Here is an 18,880-nt window from a genome sequence, read left to right on the forward strand (position 1 = left end):
TGCCACAAGTTAATTATCAAATGATATTTTCATGTGCAGAAGAAAAAGACAAAAGAGTAAAGGTTTACTCTAAGGTTTATATATTAATTTTGGGTATTAATACTATCCCTAAGTTTTAAATCCCATATTACCCCTCTACTCATTCTTCCCTTCACTTTCATATCCCTAAGTCATTACACCCCCTCATACATTATAAATAATCCATATTATGCAGTTATTAATCTTCCCGACCCCACCGAACAATCCCGTCACAGACCCGCATGCAATTTCGGCCCTACCTCACCATTCGTGCTTTACCGTTGGGGGGGGGGTTTGAAATGGGCAGTATATCAAACCTCATCCATCCCTTGTGTCAGCTTCACAAAATTTCGGATCCCCCTTGACTGAAACCACTAACTGCTCACCACCCCCTTCGAAAAGCTGATTCTATTGCTCCCAATACTGCTTACCTATCCGTTGCATTTCTTTGATTCACTCTCTGCCACCTCATCCATCCATTAAACTCCATCAAATCACATTCATTCCCTCATAATTAGACCGTTAAGATTTGAATTGGATTAACTGTTAATTCAACGGACCTGCGCCACCAACAGAAACCAAAATTTCTATATAAACCTCCTTCGCATTTGTGAACAGGTAATTGAATTCTTATTTTATTAATGTTAACTGATTTGATTACAGGTTTCTCACCAAATCCCAATATTGTCAACTCGCCAACGACATTCTCTGTCCGATCATTTCTAGATTATTCCTTCTGTTCCGTCTTCGAAGTCTGACTTATGTCTATGAATTGTCTCCTCCCAATCCATTTTTCACTCCTGCTCTTAGCCATAGCAAAAATGCCTCCAAAGGGAAAAGGACCAGAGGAAATTGTCAATCCTCTGATCCATCCTCATATAGACCTTCATCGCATTCCTATGGCTGACCGAGATTCCAAAATCCACGAGACACTCTGTGAACTTGACCTCTTCGAGATGTACTGCTGGCTTGAAGACAAGTATATAGATAAATTAGATGATATCCAGCTGTGGGAATCAAATTTACCTCACTACATCTTTCCTCGTACCCACAACACCCCATATTTTATTAGAAAATGTCATGCATCCTATTTTCCAAGCCAAAGGGCCATAGTCACTCCCACTGGAGAAATTTTGTTTACCATAACCCCTCAGGCCATTGATCAGATGATGCAAGCCCCCTCAATAGAGAATGCTACCCCATTTTCCTATGAAGCACTGATTGAACTATACCAGAAACTAGACTTTGCCAAGAGAGCCCAAACTCTTGAGTTGTTTTTGACACAAGATGCTTCATTACCAAAGAAAAATCCTCCTTATCCCTCCTCCATATTCCCTGAGAGAGCCAAGCAGATTATCACTGTTGTTTCCTACCTCCTTGGCTACTACTTTGATCAATGGGTAGATGAGGCCATTATAGGATTTTTTTCCATCTTCTCTGCTGATTCTAAGCCCTCCATTGTGTTTAATTTCAGCCATTTTCTTGCAGAGTCCATTCATCAGCAACTTGTTAAATTTCCAACTGAGGAGGTATTCAAATATGCCTCTATATTGGTGTACATGTTTCTATACTTTTAGGGGGACAACATTAACATTGCTTTTCAAAAACTAGATGAAAAAGGCAACCAACAACCAATCATCTTTTGGACTACTCTAGTCATGAAATAGCAGAAAAAGTACACTTATAAAAAATTTACAGAGATGTTTGTTCACCCAGCAATAGGTCTCATGAACAACATAATAGAACTGAGGATTAGTGAAGAAATCAAAAGGGTGTTGCAGCTGTCAGATCAAGTTCAGATAGGGGACTAGTACCTTTATGAAAATTATACAGAAATAAGAATATTTGGATGCGAGATCCCACCTTACAAATTGCCAAAATTCCTCCCAATGAGGATTTTTTTCCTTGGAGTACATAAGGAAGATGATCAACATGGATAAAATCCTCTTTGTTGCTTCCAAGAAGAAATCCCAGTTTAAAATGAAAACACAAGTTGACCCTTTCATTTGCAACAACAGGGTAGCAACAGAAGAGGTAGATAAGCTCTTGAGGGAAATGCAGTCCAACCTCAGTTTTACCTAGTCCTATGATCCATTAGGGATCATTTCTAGATTAAGGGTAGAAACCAAGTCTACTCCTTATTTCCACACAGCCAGGCCATAAATAGAAAAGTACAAGAATCAGTTAGAGTGGGTTGAGAACATCTTACTGGAGTCAAAATAACAATAGATATCATCATCTACAATGCATACTCCTACCATGCAGGAGAAGACAACCAAGAGGAGTAGAGAGGAAGAGTCCCCTTTAGGGACTGGCATCTTTAGTGAAGGGATTAAAATAATGTACAGAAAGAAGGCCAATCTTGTTGGGTGTGGAGCCTGATTATCTTCTGTATTCAAAGGTTTCAGCCAGATGTATACCCCAGGAAGACTGTACACCCCTCCATGTAGGGGGGTGCAAGGGAGGACTTGTCCCCCCCGCAGGGTTCCGGGGGGATAATCCCCCCCAGCTGGGGGGTCCAACGGCCAGCGGTCCCCTGGCGGGGGTTCGGGGGCAACGCCCCCGAAGCTAAAAATAGATGTAAAATTGCCTTGTAAAAGTCTAGTAATTTCTAGTCAATCTGGGCTGTTCATTAGGCGGATGATCTAACAATAGAAGTTATGCTTAGTTTAGGGTTTTTTTGCCCTAGAAAGTAACCCCTCACTATATATGAGGGAATTGTATTGTGTCTATGTATATTTGTATTCTGAGTGAGGAAGAGAGAGGAGATTAAGAGCGAAGAGGGTGTTACGACAGATCTGCTGTAGGTTGTATCTATTTAGTTTGCTGGATAATATAATAAAAGAAGGATTGGCTGTTTCTCCATGGACGTAGCCCAAACTGGGTGAACCACGTATATCTGTGTCTCTCTTGTTTTATGTGTTTTCTGTGTTTATATTTCTGCAATATTTTATGTGTTCCATTGCTCCGTAATATATAATTTTCTAACAACTGGTATCAGAGTCGAAGGTCTATTTGGCTGATAAACTCACAGGAGAGAAGGGTTGTTGGTTCGAATGGGAGCAATGGCAGAAGATGGTAGGTTTAGGTTAAAAAATTTCAATGGCCAAAACTACCAGCTGTGGAAGATGCAGATGGAAGATTATCTGTATAAGAGAGATTTGTACCTACCATTGAGCAGAAAGACAAAGAAGCCGACGAGTATGACAGACATAGAATGGGATATTCTGGACAGAAAGGCACTTGGAACAATACGGCTGTGCCTAGCGGTGTCGATAGCGTTTAATATTTCAAAGGAAATGACAACACAGGGTTTAATGTCGGCATTAGCCAAACTATATGAAAAACCCTCAGCCTCAAATAAGATATTTCTTATGAAGCGTTTATTTAATATGAAGATGTCAGAAGGTGGATCTATTGCTGATCATTTAAATGATTTTAATACAGTTACAAGTCAGTTAAGTTCTCTAGGGGTAAATTTTGATGATGAAGTTAGGGCTCTGTTATTTCTGTGCTCATTGCTAAAAAGTTGGAATGGTTTAGTTATGGCCATTAGTAACTCTGTCTCTGGATCTAGTAATTTAAAGTTTGATGATGTTGTCGGTGCAATCCTTAGCGAGGAAATGCGATAGAAAAGCTCCGGTGAGACATCAGGTAATGCTTTGACTGCAGAGACTAGGGGAAGGAAAATGGAAAGAGGAAAGAGCCCAGGATATTGCAGTAAGTCAAGAAAAGGTAGATCCAAGTCCAGATCGGGGATAGTGTGTTGGAAATGCGGGAAGAAAGGACACCTGAAGAAAGACTGCAAGTCTCAGAAGGGAAAAGAAGGAGATGCGCAACAAGAAACTAATCATGAAGCGAATGTAATAGGTGATGTGTTGCAAGATTCTTTGATTCTTTCATTAGAAAATATTATTGATGCCTGGGTGATAGATTCAGGGGCCTCATTCCATGCTACACCTGATAGGAAACATTTTCAGGATTATGTTTAAGGAGATTTTGGACAGGTTTGATTGGGTAATGATAAACCCTGTAAAATCGTTGGAATGGGTACAGTTTTCATGAAACAAAAATGGAAATCAGTGGCTATTGAAGAAGGTAAGGCATGTTCCAGATCTGAAGAAAAATCTAATTTCAATAGGGCAGTTGGGAGGTGAAGGTTGCGTAACTACTTTCACAGATAAAACCTGGAAGGTCACTAAAGGATCCCTGGTAATAGTGAAAGGAGAAAAGGTTGGTACATAGTATATATGCAATGGTATTTCTAATTTTGTTAATGCTTTAATCTCTACAGGAGAAGATATGGCATTGTGGCATCATAGGCTTGGGAACATGAGTGAGAAGGGGATGCAGATTCTTCACTCAAGAAATTTTTTGCCAGGTTTGAAGCATGTTGATTTAAAATTCTGTGAGAATTGTGTTTATGGAAAACAGAAGTGAGTCAGATTCCTTAGAGTTGGGAAAGAAAAGAAGAGTGAAAAATTAGAGCTTGTGCATACTGATGTATGGGGACCTGCTCAGGTATCATCTCTTGGTGGCTCTCGTTATTATGTTACTTTTATTGATGATGCAACCAGAAAAACTTGGATTTATTGTATTCGAAATAAATATGATGTATTTGATACTTTCAAGAAATGGAAAGATTTGGTTGAAAATGAGACAGGAAAGAGATTGAAGTGTCTCAAATCAGATAATGGATGTGAATATTGCAGAAAAGAGTTTGAAAGGTATTGTTCAGAAAATGGAATTCGCAGAGAAAATACTGTTCCAGGAACACCACAAGAAAATGGTGTGTCAGAAAGGATGAACAGGACAATCATGGAGCGTGCAAGGTGCATGAGATTGCATGCAAGATTGTCTTTACAATTTTGGGTAGATGCTGTAGATACTATTGTTTATCTCATAAACAGAGGGCCTTCAAGTTCCTTGGATGGTGGTATTCCAGAGGAGGCATGGACAGGTAAAAAGGTAAACTACTCATTTTTAAAGACTTTTGGTTGTGAAGCCTTTGTCCACATTAATAAAGAATATAGAACAAAGCTTGAGGCAAAATCAAAGAAATGTACCTTTATTGGATATGGTGTTAATGATTTTGGTTATCGCTTATATGATTATGAAAATCACAAAATCATTAGGAGCAGAGATGTAATATTCAATGAAAAGGTCTTGTATAAGAATTAGTTGCAGGAAAAGAAACAAGAAAAAGAAAACAGAGAATACACAGTGCTTGCTGAGATCACAGGAAAAGTGATGGTGCCTTAAAATCATAATGATCAATAGCTAGAACAACAACCACAACAACAACAAGCACCTCAAACACCAGAAAGTGGTGTTAGAAGATCTACCAGGATAAGTAGATCCCCTGAACGATACTCTCCTTCATTATATTATGTATTGTTGACTGATTCTGGTGAACCAAAATGGTATGAAGAAGCAGTGCAGGTAGAAACCAAGAAGAAGTGGGAGCAAGCCATGAAAGAAGAGATGGACTCCTTAGCACGTAACCAGACTTGGGACTTAGTCAGGTTGCCTGTAGGTAAAACAACATTGCAGAATAAATGGGTTTACAGGTTGAAGGAAGAAGATGGAGGAAAACAGAGATACAAAGCTAGACTTGTAGTGAAGGGGTTTGCACAGAAGAAAGGTATTGATTTTGATGAAATATTTTCTCCTGTTGTTAAAATGACTTCAATCAGAACTATTTTAAGTCTAGTAGCAGCTAAAGATTTGCATCTTGAGTAGTTAGATGTAAAGACAACCTTTCTCCATGGGGATTTGGAGGAAGAGATATATGTGCAGCAACCACAAGGATATGAGGTAAAAGGAAAGGAGAAACTAGTGTGCAGGTTGAAGAAGAGCTTGTATGGCTTAAAACAGGCTCCAAGGCAGTGGTATCTAAAATTTGACAGGTTTATGTCTGAACAAGGTTATACTAGATGTCATTCTGATCATTGTGTTTATCTCAAAAGGCAAAATGATGGCAACTATATTATATTGTTATTGTATGTAGATGACATGATTGTTGCAGGTTCTAACATGCAGGAAATAAATGTGCTCAAAAGGAAATTGGAAAACTCATTTGCAATGAAGGATTTGGGTGCTGCGAAACAAATCCTTGGTATGAGAATAACTAGAGATAGGAAGAATCTCAAATTAACATTGTCTCAAAGTGAGTACATAGAAAAGGCGTTGAAAAGGTTTAATATGTAGAATGCAAAACCAACTAGTATACCTTTGGCTAGCCATTTCAAATTAAGTAAGTAGGCGTGTCCCAAGACTCAGGAAGAAATGGCTCATATGTCTAAAGTGCCATATGCATCAACATTTGGAAGCTTAATTTATGCAATGGTCTACACAAGGCCTGATATTGCACATGCGGTGGGAGTTGTAAGCAGGTACATGAAAAATCCAGGAAAAGAACATTGGATAGCAGTGAAGTGGATTCTAAGGTATTTGAGAGGTACCACAAATCAAGCATTATGCTTTGGTGGTTCAAACATTGCTCTATAGGGATATGTTGATGCAGATATGGCAGGTGATAGAGATAATAGGAGGAGCACAACATGGTATGTGTTTACTGTAGGTGGAACAACTGTCAGTTGGGTTTAAAAAATCCAAAGTGTTGTTGCACTTTCAAAAACAGAAGCAGAGTATGTTGCTGCTACAGAGGCTAGTAAAGAAATGATTTGGTTACAAAGGTTTCTGGATGAATTGGGCAAGATGCAGGAGTTGGGAAGGTTATACAGTGATAGCCAGAGTGCCATACATCTTGCAAAGAACTCTGCATTTCATTCCAAGACTAAACGTATACAGCTCAAGTACCATTTCATACGGTCAACATTGGAAGATGGAGAGTTGAAGCTGGAAAAGATACACACTAGTCAGAATCCTGCAGATATGTTAACAAAAGTTGTAACCGGGGAGAAACTGAGAATTTGCTTAGTTTCAATTGGTCTTCAAGTATGATGAAGAAGATGGGAAACAACCAAGTCCAAAGTGGAGTTATTGTCTAGCAAAAGAAGTAGCAGTGGAGTTTCTATAATCAGTCTCCAAGTGGGAGATTGTTGGGTGTGGAGTCTGATTATCTTCTGTATTCAAAGGTATCAGTTGGATGTATACCCCAGGAAGACTGTACACCCCTCCATGCAGGGGGTTGCGGGGGCAGCGCCCCCGAAGCTAAAAATAGATGTAAAATTGCCTTGTAAAAGTCTAGTAATTTCTAGTCAATCTAGGCCGTTCATTAGGCGGATGATCTGACGGTAGAAGTTATGTTTAGTTTAGGGGTTTTTTTGCCCTAGAAGGCAACCTCTCACTATATATGAGGGAATTGTGTTGCGTTTATGTGTATCTGTATTCTGAGTGAGGAAGAGAGAGGAGATTGAGAGCGAAGAGGGTGTTACAGCGGATATGCTGTAGGTTGTATCTCTTTAGTTTGCCGGATAATATAATAAAAGAAGGACTGGCTGTTCTCCGTGGATGTAGCCCAAACTGGGTGAACCATGTATATCTGTGTCTCTCTTGTTTTATGCATTTTCTGTGTTTATATTTCTACAATATTTTATGTGTTCCATTGCTCCGGAATATATAATTTTCTAACAAATATTAGTTCCAGACTAAGCCTTAGCCAAGATTCAGAGCAACGTACCATTATCACCACTAATGAGCCCCTTGTTTCCTCATTAGTGGGTGATCAGTCCACACATTCTCCTACCACTTCCACAACTTCACAAGAGTAGCAAAAAATAATGCAGATAGGTACATCTACTTCAGGTGACTCAAAGAAAAGCATAATGGACATCTTCAAGGAGATAAAAGTCATAAATGAAGCCTTGAAGATTAACACTTACAACCAGTTCTGGAAACAAACTTCTGGTACCCAAAGCAGATTGTTTTCAGCCTTTGACTCAGAATACGGGAAAATGCAAATGGAATTCCTTGAAGCACAAATTCCCCAGCCCAAGAGAGCATCAGACTACAAAAAGAAAACTTTTGAGTTTGATGTAAAGGATATGCATCCCATTGACCAAATGGAGATGCATAAGTAGACTAGGGAAATGATTTTCTTTACTGTCACTAAGATTTACACGACTTTGTCCAAATTACAGGTTACATTAGCAAATGTCAAGTCACAGCTAAACATAGAGAAGGTATTGCACTTGCCAAAGACACCGGGATTAAAACCCTGGATGATTTGGTAATCAAACTGGGTTATGATCCTACAAAAATCAATGTTGCAGAGGAACTTGTCAAGAAGAAGAATTTGGATATAGCAGCATTCAAGAAACAGTTAAAATTTCCAGCTACTGAAGATCCTCTAGCTAGGGATATTACAGAGACAGAGACTCAAAAAGAATATATGATGAAGCTCATCAAGGAGCATACAACACAACTCAAGCAAATGGAGACAGAGATGGAGAAGCTAATTAAGGAAAAGGAAAAAGCTGCTAAAAGGACTGCCCCCTTGGAAGCACTCCCTATCACAATCATTCCTACAGCTATACTAGTTACAACAAGTATAGGACATGCTGCAGACCAGTTGGCCAATGCAGTCCAAAATATGTCTCTTCAGATTGAGGAAATTAAGATTTTGCACGATCAAGTGAAACTTGTAGAGGGTCATCGCCAGAAATATAGGATTTTTCATGCAGCAGAGCTTCAGAGAGCTCAAAATTAGATAAAAGTATGGAAGAATTCAGCAGCTGAGTCTTCTATTAGCCACACTCTGGGTAATGTCAAGGAAATCATACGGAACAACATTATTGAGGAGATAGATGAAATCTGTTCATGTATCCAGATTATTTTTGAGCAGAAGGAGTTGATGGAAAAGGCAAAGCAGACCATTTCTAATATAAATGCTCAACTGGGAGAGATGCCTGCTACAACCAACAACATTATAAAGTTCCTCAACTCCAAGAATAGGTATGAACTGGATGATCTAGGAGTGGATGACAAGACTGAAACCATCCTGGAGGTGAAGAAAGTTCTGACCAAGAAGAAATTAGTTGTACAGTTGACAGAGAAGTGTCACACTCTTGAAGTGGCAGTAAACAATTTTTTCACAAGGATTTATGCATTGAACAATAAGGGTATGCTTTCACTGTTTGTAATCAATGATAAATTAATGACCAGGGAAGACTACATGAAGAAGCTTCAGGATATTTCTAGGGATACAGCCAAGTCCTCCAACATCAAAGGTACCATGATAAGCAAGGTGTTTTACGAAGCCATCAACAACATATGTTTTATTCAACAAGATAAAACATATTTTCACTGTAAAACCCACTTTTGCCTAGTATACTGAGGTAGATGAAATCTGCCGTAAGGTAACCAAGATAGAAATCCTAGATGAAGAACGATGGGAAAAGCTGCGTGAACTTCAAGATTAGAGGATAGGTCAGCTTCACTAGCACAACACCCAAATAGTGGCCATTCAGCAACAACTTTCCTTCAAAACAAGGTCAGATGTTTAGATTCATTCTTTTTGATTGAATTACTTTTGTTTCCGTTAGTTTTAGGTAATAATAGAATGTCGTGTCTTTTTGGAATTTATTGTAATATTTTGTAATTTTGTTTAAATACTTCAATCTGTCGAAGTATTGAGGGTTGCACCCTTGAACTAGTTATCACACAAATTTGTACTAGGTTGGAGCATTTTTGATATAATAAAAGATTCTGGATTTACTTCATATGGCTTGTCTCTCAGTGAGTTGTTTTCATCATGTTTTTCATTATGTATTCTTCATATAATTCAATTCTTTTACAGTCATCCAATTGAAAATTTAATTGAATCTCAGTTTCATTTTGAATCCACTGTGAAGTTGCATTTAAATAAGAGATTAATTTACAAGACTATCTGTTATTGTAAATTCCTCTTTGAACTTAAATTGCACTAGATTTTTGTAATAGTTTTATTATATTCTGTTGATCTAGGAAACACTGTTTTCTTGATTTTTTCTTATAAATGGTTAAATATTCAGCCTGGAATTAAATCAATTATACTTCTCTATATTCTACTTATCCATCCCACTTAAATCAAAATAACCATATGTATTTAAAGAACAACCTTTTGTTTTATTAAGGATCTTTCTAAGTTTAAAGCACTTGTTTTTAAACAATTCACTGGTCATCCAAACCATTAAAATCAACAAAACATTTTAGATGCTTTGGCATAGCCAATTGACCTTAGGTTATCTCAAAGGACAACATTAGACTGGTGCCATTGCTGGGGAGCAAAGAACTAAAAGTTAAATTTTCCCTGGGGCAACAATTTTCCCTTTCCTTTATGGTGAATAAAGGATGAGGTTATAGGTCAAAATATTTCACCTGGCGATTCCACTGGTCCAAGCTAGGTCCCTATAAGCATACTAGCTCACATTCTGATTATGAGATTTTTAACCCTCTAACAGACCTAGAAAGACTCATCAGGGGAGCCTCTTCAAGGAGAAGACGTAGAACACCTTCTTCTTCTTTAGCTTAGAACACCTTCTTCTTCTTTAGCTTTACACCATGAAGACATTCCATATGTAGATCTGTTTTCGTTTATACCAACCCATACTGATTGGACTGAACTACCTCCTATGGTTTCTAATCTTATTTCCAGAGGAGTAAACCTTCCATCAACATTTTTAATACAGTCACTTGAATCATATCAAGTTCCATCCATTCCTATTAAATCACCTTCAACTGAGGAAGAATTGGGTTTTCATTTACCTAAATTCAAACCTCATGATTTCATTACTCCAACTCCTTATTCTATTCCATCATCCTCAACTAATCTTGAAGAGACATTTTCTATCTATTCAAATCCTTTGTTTGAAAATAAGAAAGCCTTCCCACCAGGAGTTCAAAAATTGGTTATGAAAACCCCTTTCAAATCCTTAAAGAGGTCTCATCCCTCTCCTCCACATATTAATACACCTACTGACTCATCTTCATCTTCATCATATTCCTCTTCCTCATCAACATCCACTTAGACACCCCATACTCCTCCTATTATTATGGCTTTTCGACCCATTATGCAAGCTAGGTATGTGTTGAACCTCAAAATTACCCTCTCCTTGACATTTTTTCTCACCTTTTTTCCCTCAATTTCTCATAATATTACATATCTAATCAATGATAAATGCTAGGTTTTGTCTTAAGGAAAGCATTAAAATGATTTCCATATTATATTTTCATGTTCTTGCTATTTGAATAGATTTTTTCAAATTAGCTACAGAACGCAGCGTATTCTGCAGCTAACTGTGGATTTCGTAGCTACTCTCATGGTTTGGCAGGTTCCAAGTGTCAAATGAAGATTTGGGCCACATGGGCATTTCTAGAATCATCTCCACATGGATTCTATCCTATTCACTCAGTCCGGATAGACGGAAAAGGAAGCCTAAATTCATGGTCAAATATGGAGTCAAAGTACGTTATCCAAAAGCAGTAGGACTCTTGATTTGCTCTTTCGTAGCTAATCAAGAGTCTAACAGTTCTGTTGTAAATCTAATTCGAATTAACCACCTGTAGCTAATCAAAAGTTTAAACAGTCTTATTGCAATTCGAATTAGCCACCTGTAGCAAGTTTATCTCATAAACAATCATGTTACATTTAATTCGAATTAGCCACCTGTAGCACGTTTATCTCATAAACAGTCATGTTACATTTAATTCAAATTAGCCACCTGTAGCAAGTTTATCTCATAGACAATTATGTTATTTTCCTTTAAATATCGGTTGCATGTAACGAGAGAAGTTAGAAGGAATTACGTTAAGTTCAGGCTTTTTGCTGATACTCTGTATTCAGACTTGATTTTTTTCATAATACAAACTTCGTGTTGCCAATGATAATTTAAAGTGCATCCTTAACTAGCTAGCATTCCAGCCACATCAGTTGCAGAGGGCCCTTGCACTGAAGGAGGTTTTTCATTTGTTGTTTTTAGTTCAATTTCCATTACTCTGTTTTCAACAAATCTATTTTCTAAATTAAGATGATATTTCATTTCAGATTTTAATCAATAACATAATGATAAATCACAACTATGCAACCTTGTTCTTCTAAGATATCTTGTGGAGAAAAATGGCTCTGTTTCCAAACTGAATTAAGATTGAAGTAATAAGAATACACAGTTGCTTAGTTTTCTTAATGTTTTGTCATTCATTTTCTTAGAAGAGAATTTCCAATTAACTGTGTTAATGGATGTTTTCAAAATCCATTTCAAGATGATGATGATCCTAAACTAAATGGTTAAATGTCTAATTCATACAGTGATTGAATTTACTTAGTACATTATTATTTTCCTAGGAATTTAGGAACTAAGGTATAATTGATTTCTTGGACAACACTTCAAGAGGGTAATGCTTCACATTTGAATGTTGGAGAAAGTAAAAAAAATACATTAGTTGTTTACAATTAGTTTTACATTACCTTTTTGCTTTCAGATCCTCACTTAGCTGCATTACTGATATTCCCAATAATCATTTCAAGGAGATTGATTTAATCATATTCCAAAATTGAATGGTTGAATGTTTAATGAATGCAATTACTGAGTTATCTTCTGCATCAATTTCATTCTTGGTTTTAAGAATTAGATGCATGGATCAGGACTAATGATAAGATAAGATAGATGCTTTGTTTTTTTATTAGGTTCTAACTAGCCAACAATTCTTGGACCATTTTTAGGAAATTATATTAACTTAGGAACATTTCCTTTCTTTTAAAATTCATTAGATTCACTTAAATTTTCTCATAGTTTCAGGTTGTACATTCTTAGACATCAAAGAATAGAAAGCCCCCAAAAACAACATAAAATACAAAACAACACAGTAAGAAAAAGGTTAACTAAGCACATATAGTGCACCACACTTCATCATCTTACAAATCCCGGTTGATAATTTATGCAAGCAATTTAGGACACTAAATTGACTAAACATTTTGGTGCCGTTGCTGGGAAGTGTAATTAGGCAACCTCATCTCTTATATCTAAAAAATGATATGCGTAGAGAAAGAGACTCTAGGGGAGATACACCTCCATCTCAAACTCATATTCCACATTTCACTATCCATAGTCTTCCTGAAGTTCTAAGGTCAGAAATCCAATTAAGAGGATCTCCTACTTCATCTACTGAGGCAGTCCTAGAGGAAGAAAAACTTGGATCTCCAATAGAAGGAGTAGCCTTTTTCACCTCTACATGGGAACATATTTTAAATGAAGAATTAGAAATTCCTAGAGGAGATGGAGAAGTAGAACATTTCTTCCACATACCATTGATAGAGGAACCAAAGGAAGAGAAATTAACCTTGCAGGTTGAATCTTATATTAACCCTGAAGAACCTATAATGGTAGGAAGAGAAGAAGAAGGAGAGGGAGTTCTGAATGGAGAATTTACACTATTTGGGGGAGGAAGAGGTAGAGGAAATAATGGAGAAGGTAGAGGAAATGATGGAGAAGGTAGAGGAAATAGGGAAGTTGATAATTCTTTTGGATTCCCTATAATTGATGGAGAAACATATGCCACAAGGAAAAATATCTCACCTTCTGTCCTCTCAAATTTTCATGGATTAAAAAATGAAGATCTTGAAACCTTTTTATTTGAATTTTAAGTCTTGTGTAGAACTTATGATTACTTACAAGACTCTTAAAAAATCAAATTGTTTCCTTCAACATTGAAAGGAGCTGCTTTAAAATGGTTCATGGGATTGGTCAGTCAGTCTATTAGAACATGGAATGACATGAAGAAAGCATTTTTAGACAGGTATTTGAATTATTGCATGCCTATCAATCACAAAGATGAAGTGTTTAAAATGATGCAAAGAGAGGATGAAAATTTGGAGGATTTAATTAAAAGATTCTCTCAATACTATCAAAATCCTCCATCATATCCAAACTATCCTCCCCAAAAAATTTCTCAACAAAATCAACAGCCCCAACTTCAAAACCAAAATCCTCAACTTTCACTGCCATTCCCACAGAGACCAAATCAGTGACCTGCCCAACCATTACCAAACCCCAACAATAAAAATCCTCAGAATACCTATATGGTGGAAGGAAAACAATTCCCAGCTTATATGATCACTCCTCTAGATCTCAACGATGTCCATCTGGATCTAGTAGGATATTAGAAAAGAAAAACCTTATGTAGTTATTCAAGAAAAAGACAATTCTAAGGAAGATTCTCTACAGCCAAATAAAAGTTTTGAAGGAACATCTCTTCAAAACCAGAATACTAAAAATGAAAAACAGATTAACCAATAATCTCAACTCCTATCATAGAGAAACCACCAATATCTACTTCTACACCTCCTTTTCCTGAAAGATTACAAGTTGATAGAGGGGTAGAAAAGCATATTATGTTGCCTAATTATGGTTTTCTAGATGAATTGACAAATGTCTATATCAAAATCCCTTTTTTAAAAGCCATTAAGGAGATTCCAATTCTAGCTAAAGCAATAAAGGAGTTGAGCATGAAGAAACCAGGAAGAAAAACAAAAGCAATACAAAGAATTCAACTAGCAGGAAAAATAGCAGACATAATGATGGGGAAAATTGCCATACAAAAATATGTAGATCCAGGAAGTCCAGTTGTAAAAATACATATCAATGGAGTCAAAATTCTGAATACATTGATTGATTTAGGAGTAGCAATAAACATCATGAGAAAACAAACCATGGAACAACTCAAGCTTCCTAATCTTCTTTATACACCTACATTACTGCAATTGGCAGATAGATCTGTAATCAAACTAGATGGTGTGTTAGAAGATATTTCAGTGTCCTTAGACTCTTGGGAGTACCCTATTGATTTTATGATCTTAACCCCTAAGAACAATCTAGGAGGACATCCACTTATATTAGGAAGACCTTGGTTGGCTATAGCTGATGCTTTCATTAGCTATAGATTTGGTGATATGTATATCTCTGATGGTAACTCAACTAAGAAATTCACTCTATATCCTCTAGCAAGAACAATCATAGAGATAGATGACAAAGAATGGATTGATGATGAAAATGATATTCAACCTCTCTTTACTATTTCAACCATTAGTGAAGATAGTCAAATCTTAAATATAATGGAAAATTTTGAATCATCACCAGAATATGAACATGATAAATTTCAAGAAAAATCCAATATTGAATATTTGTCATCTAGGTAGATGTCTCTTTATTCTATGGAAGAATTTGGTAGCTCTACAGTTGAAATCTTTCCAGGGAAAACATTGAACATAAACAATAACTTGGAAAAATTACAACATGAAAAGTTAATCAAAATATTACAACAATATTCTTCTGCATATGCATGGGAATACACTGACATGAAAAGAATTAGTCCTAAGACTTGTATACATCACATCTAGATTGAGGAAAATTGTAAACCTATTAGACAACCTCAAAGAAGGATGAATCCAAATCTTAGGGAAATTGTGAAAGAGGAGTTGCAAAAATTGCTAAATGTAAACTTCATTTACCCAATTTCAGACAGCTAGTGGGTTTCTCCTCTAGTGATTGTGCCTAAAAATAATGGTAAATGGAGGGTATGTATTGATTATCGAGAATTGAATAAAGCTACCCTAAAAGATCATTTTCCTTTTCCCTTTATAGATCAAGTGTTAGATACATTAGCAGGTAAGAAGTATTTCTCATTTTTGGATGGTTTTAGTGGTTACAATCAAATTCAGGTAGCACCTGAAGATCAAGATAAAACCACATTCACCTGTCCATGGGGAACTTATGCCTACTGAGTACTTCCTTTTGGATTGTGCAATGCACCTGTAACATTCCAAAGCAGTACTAGGAATTTTTTTTGATCTAATACATGATTATGTAGAGGTGTATATGGATGACTTTACAGTTTAAGGGAATACATTTGAAGAAGCTTTAGACAATTTGGAAAAAGTTCATAAAATATGTAAAGAATCAAACCTTTCACTAAGCCATGAAAAATGTTTTATGATGTTTACAAAAGGCATTATTTTAGGACATAACATTTCAGGAGATGGAATTAAATTTGATAAATCTAAAGTTGAAGTCATCTCTAAACTATCAATTCCAAGTTGTCAAAATGATGTTAGAAGTTTTCTAGGATTCACAGGATACTATAGAAGGTTTATAGAAACTTTCACTAAACTAGCATCCCCACTCTTCAAATTACTCACCAAAGATTGTGAATTAAATTGGAATCTTGATTGCCAGTTGGCATTTGAGACTTTAAAAGCAAAAATTTCTGAAGCACCCATCTTAAGAGGTCCAAATTGGAAACTACCTTTTCATATTTCAAAACATTCTTTAGATACAACTCTAGGAGATGTATTAGGACAAAAATATTTGATTCCCTATGCCATCTATTACACAAGCAAGAATTTGACTCCCACTGAGTTAAATTACACTATAACTGAAAATGAATTCTTAGCTGTTGTTCATGCTATCAACAAGTTCAGACATTACATAATAGGCTATGAAACCTTTGTTCATACAGATCACTCTGCAATTAGGTACTTAATGAATAAACCTATTACCAATGGCAAAGTTACAACATGGTTATTACTCCTACAAGAATTCAACATCACTGTTCTAGATAGACTTGGAAAACAAAACACAGTCGCTGATTTCTTGTCTAGAATTCAAAATATCAAAGATGACACTCTAGTTGAAGATAAATTTCTTGATGAATATCTTTTTGCAGTAACTACTCAAACCCATTGGTTTGCATATATTTCCAATTACTTAGTCACAAGAAAATTACCTTCACATCTGTTTCCCAAAGAGAAAAGAAAAATCGTTCAAACAAGTGCAAGTTACTCATAGAATACTAATGAATTGTATAAAACAGGTCCAGATCTCATGATCAAAAGATGTGTCCGAGAAGATGAAATGCCTGAAATTCTTAAGGCATGTCATGATGAACGTTGTGGTGGACACTTTGCTAACAAGAGGAAAACCTATAAAATCCTTCATTTAAGATATTATTGGCCCTCCATCTCCAGAGATGCCAAAGAATATGTCAAAAGGTGTGATAGCTGCCAAAGGGTAGGAAAACCTACTCATTCAGATGAAATGCCACTACAAACTTAGGTACTCATTGAAACTTTTGAAAAATGGGCCTTGGATTTTGTTGGACCAATTAATCCTCCATCTAAACAAAAGAAGTATATTTTGGTATGCATTGATTATGTCACTAAATGGGTAGAGGCTAAAGCATTACCTTTTTCTAATGAAAAATCTGTAGTTAATTTTATTTTTGAGGACAACTTCACTTGTTTTGGTGTTCCAAGAGAAATTGTGACAGATCAGGGATCTTAATTTACATCTAAAATGGTGGAAAGGCTTGTGTAAGATTACAAGGTCAAACACACAAAGTCTACTCCTTATCATCCACAAGCAAATGGTCAAGTTGAATCTACCAACAAGGTGTTGAAGGAATTCTCACTAAGATTGTACATCTACACAAAAGAGATTGGGCAGAAAGGCTTCCTGAAGCCTTATGGGCCTACAGAACTACATGGAGGAACACAACAGGACATACTCCCTATGAGCTTGTTTATGGGAAGCAAGTCATGTTCCCTATAGAGTTTCAAATCAGAACCTTCAAGATGGCAGTCCAATTTGGGCAAGATTTATTAGAAGCATAGAAACATAGATTGGGGCAACTCAATGAGCTCGATGAAATCAAGCAAGATGCAGTTCCAAGAACCAATATAGTCCAGCAGCAAAGGGATAAATGGCATGATAAGTATATCAAGGAGAAGAAGTTTCAAGCAGGGGATTGGGTACTTTTGTTCGATTCAAAATTCAAAGATTTTCAAGGAAAGTTTCAGACTCATTGGCTTGGGCCATATGAGATTGAAGAAGTCTTTAATAATGGAGCAGTGAGAATAAGGAAAATAGATGAAAGAAAGGTACCTCTTCTTGTGAATGGTCATCGGTTGAAGATATATCATAAGCCAATTTCAAGAGAGGATCTTATCAAGATTTTTCAAGATAACACTGAAATGAAGTTGGTGAAGAATAATTCTTCTTCTCCACTAACTTAGCTTTTATTTTCCTGTAAAAAAAAGATGTATAAGTATGTAAACCAATCATTAATTGGCATACTTATACAGAAAATACAGGGTGAAAATCAGAGATTTCTGACATCCTATATTTTCCATTTCCTTTCTGTAATAAGTAGTGACATAAAGCTACATTCATTTGCAGTTCATAATCTACAAATTCATTTCATTTTACAGTCTCATTCCATATCACCCAATTTTCATTTTATTTGACGGTTTCATTCCATCTCACTCCACTTTCATTACATTTCACTATCATATTCCATTTCCATTTCATTTCACATTCATGTTCCATCGCCATACTTCATTTTTATCATGTTTCGTAGTTGAATCCATTCTGCAACTAATTTGATTTTGCAGCCATATCTCATTCAGTAGCTCTGACATAATTATACAACTTACAAACAAATGATGATTGCAGGAAATTTGAAAACCAATATGCTAAAAGGGTACCTATGGATGAACACCAAAGAAAACAACAAACGAAAAGTTTAAGTTCTAAAAGGTAAAGTGCAAAAATTTATTTTAAATAGCAAGGTTAAAACATAAAGTATATATAATATGGATATTCATATGTTTCCTTGACGAATCATCATTTGATTTGATTGCAATCTCCATCATACTACATATCCACCACATTGCCCATATTTTGTCTGTTGGGCATGGAATCCCCTCACAGCATGCTTTGGGCCTCAAAGCCCAAGTTTTGGTCAAATGTATTGTAAGACTCTGCAAATTGTGGGCGAGGAGCGTGAAGTATAGGTTGAGTCATAGGGTTGTCTGCCCTAAGTATTGTAAAGTAATGTAATGTCATGTCGGCCTACCCATAGTTCG

Source organism: Pinus tabuliformis, chromosome 1_2 (assembly GCF_031772625.1).
Source record: "Pinus tabuliformis cultivar Carrire ecotype Pingquan chromosome 1_2, CPIR1, whole genome shotgun sequence".
Lineage (NCBI taxonomy): Eukaryota > Viridiplantae > Streptophyta > Pinopsida > Pinales > Pinaceae > Pinus > Pinus tabuliformis.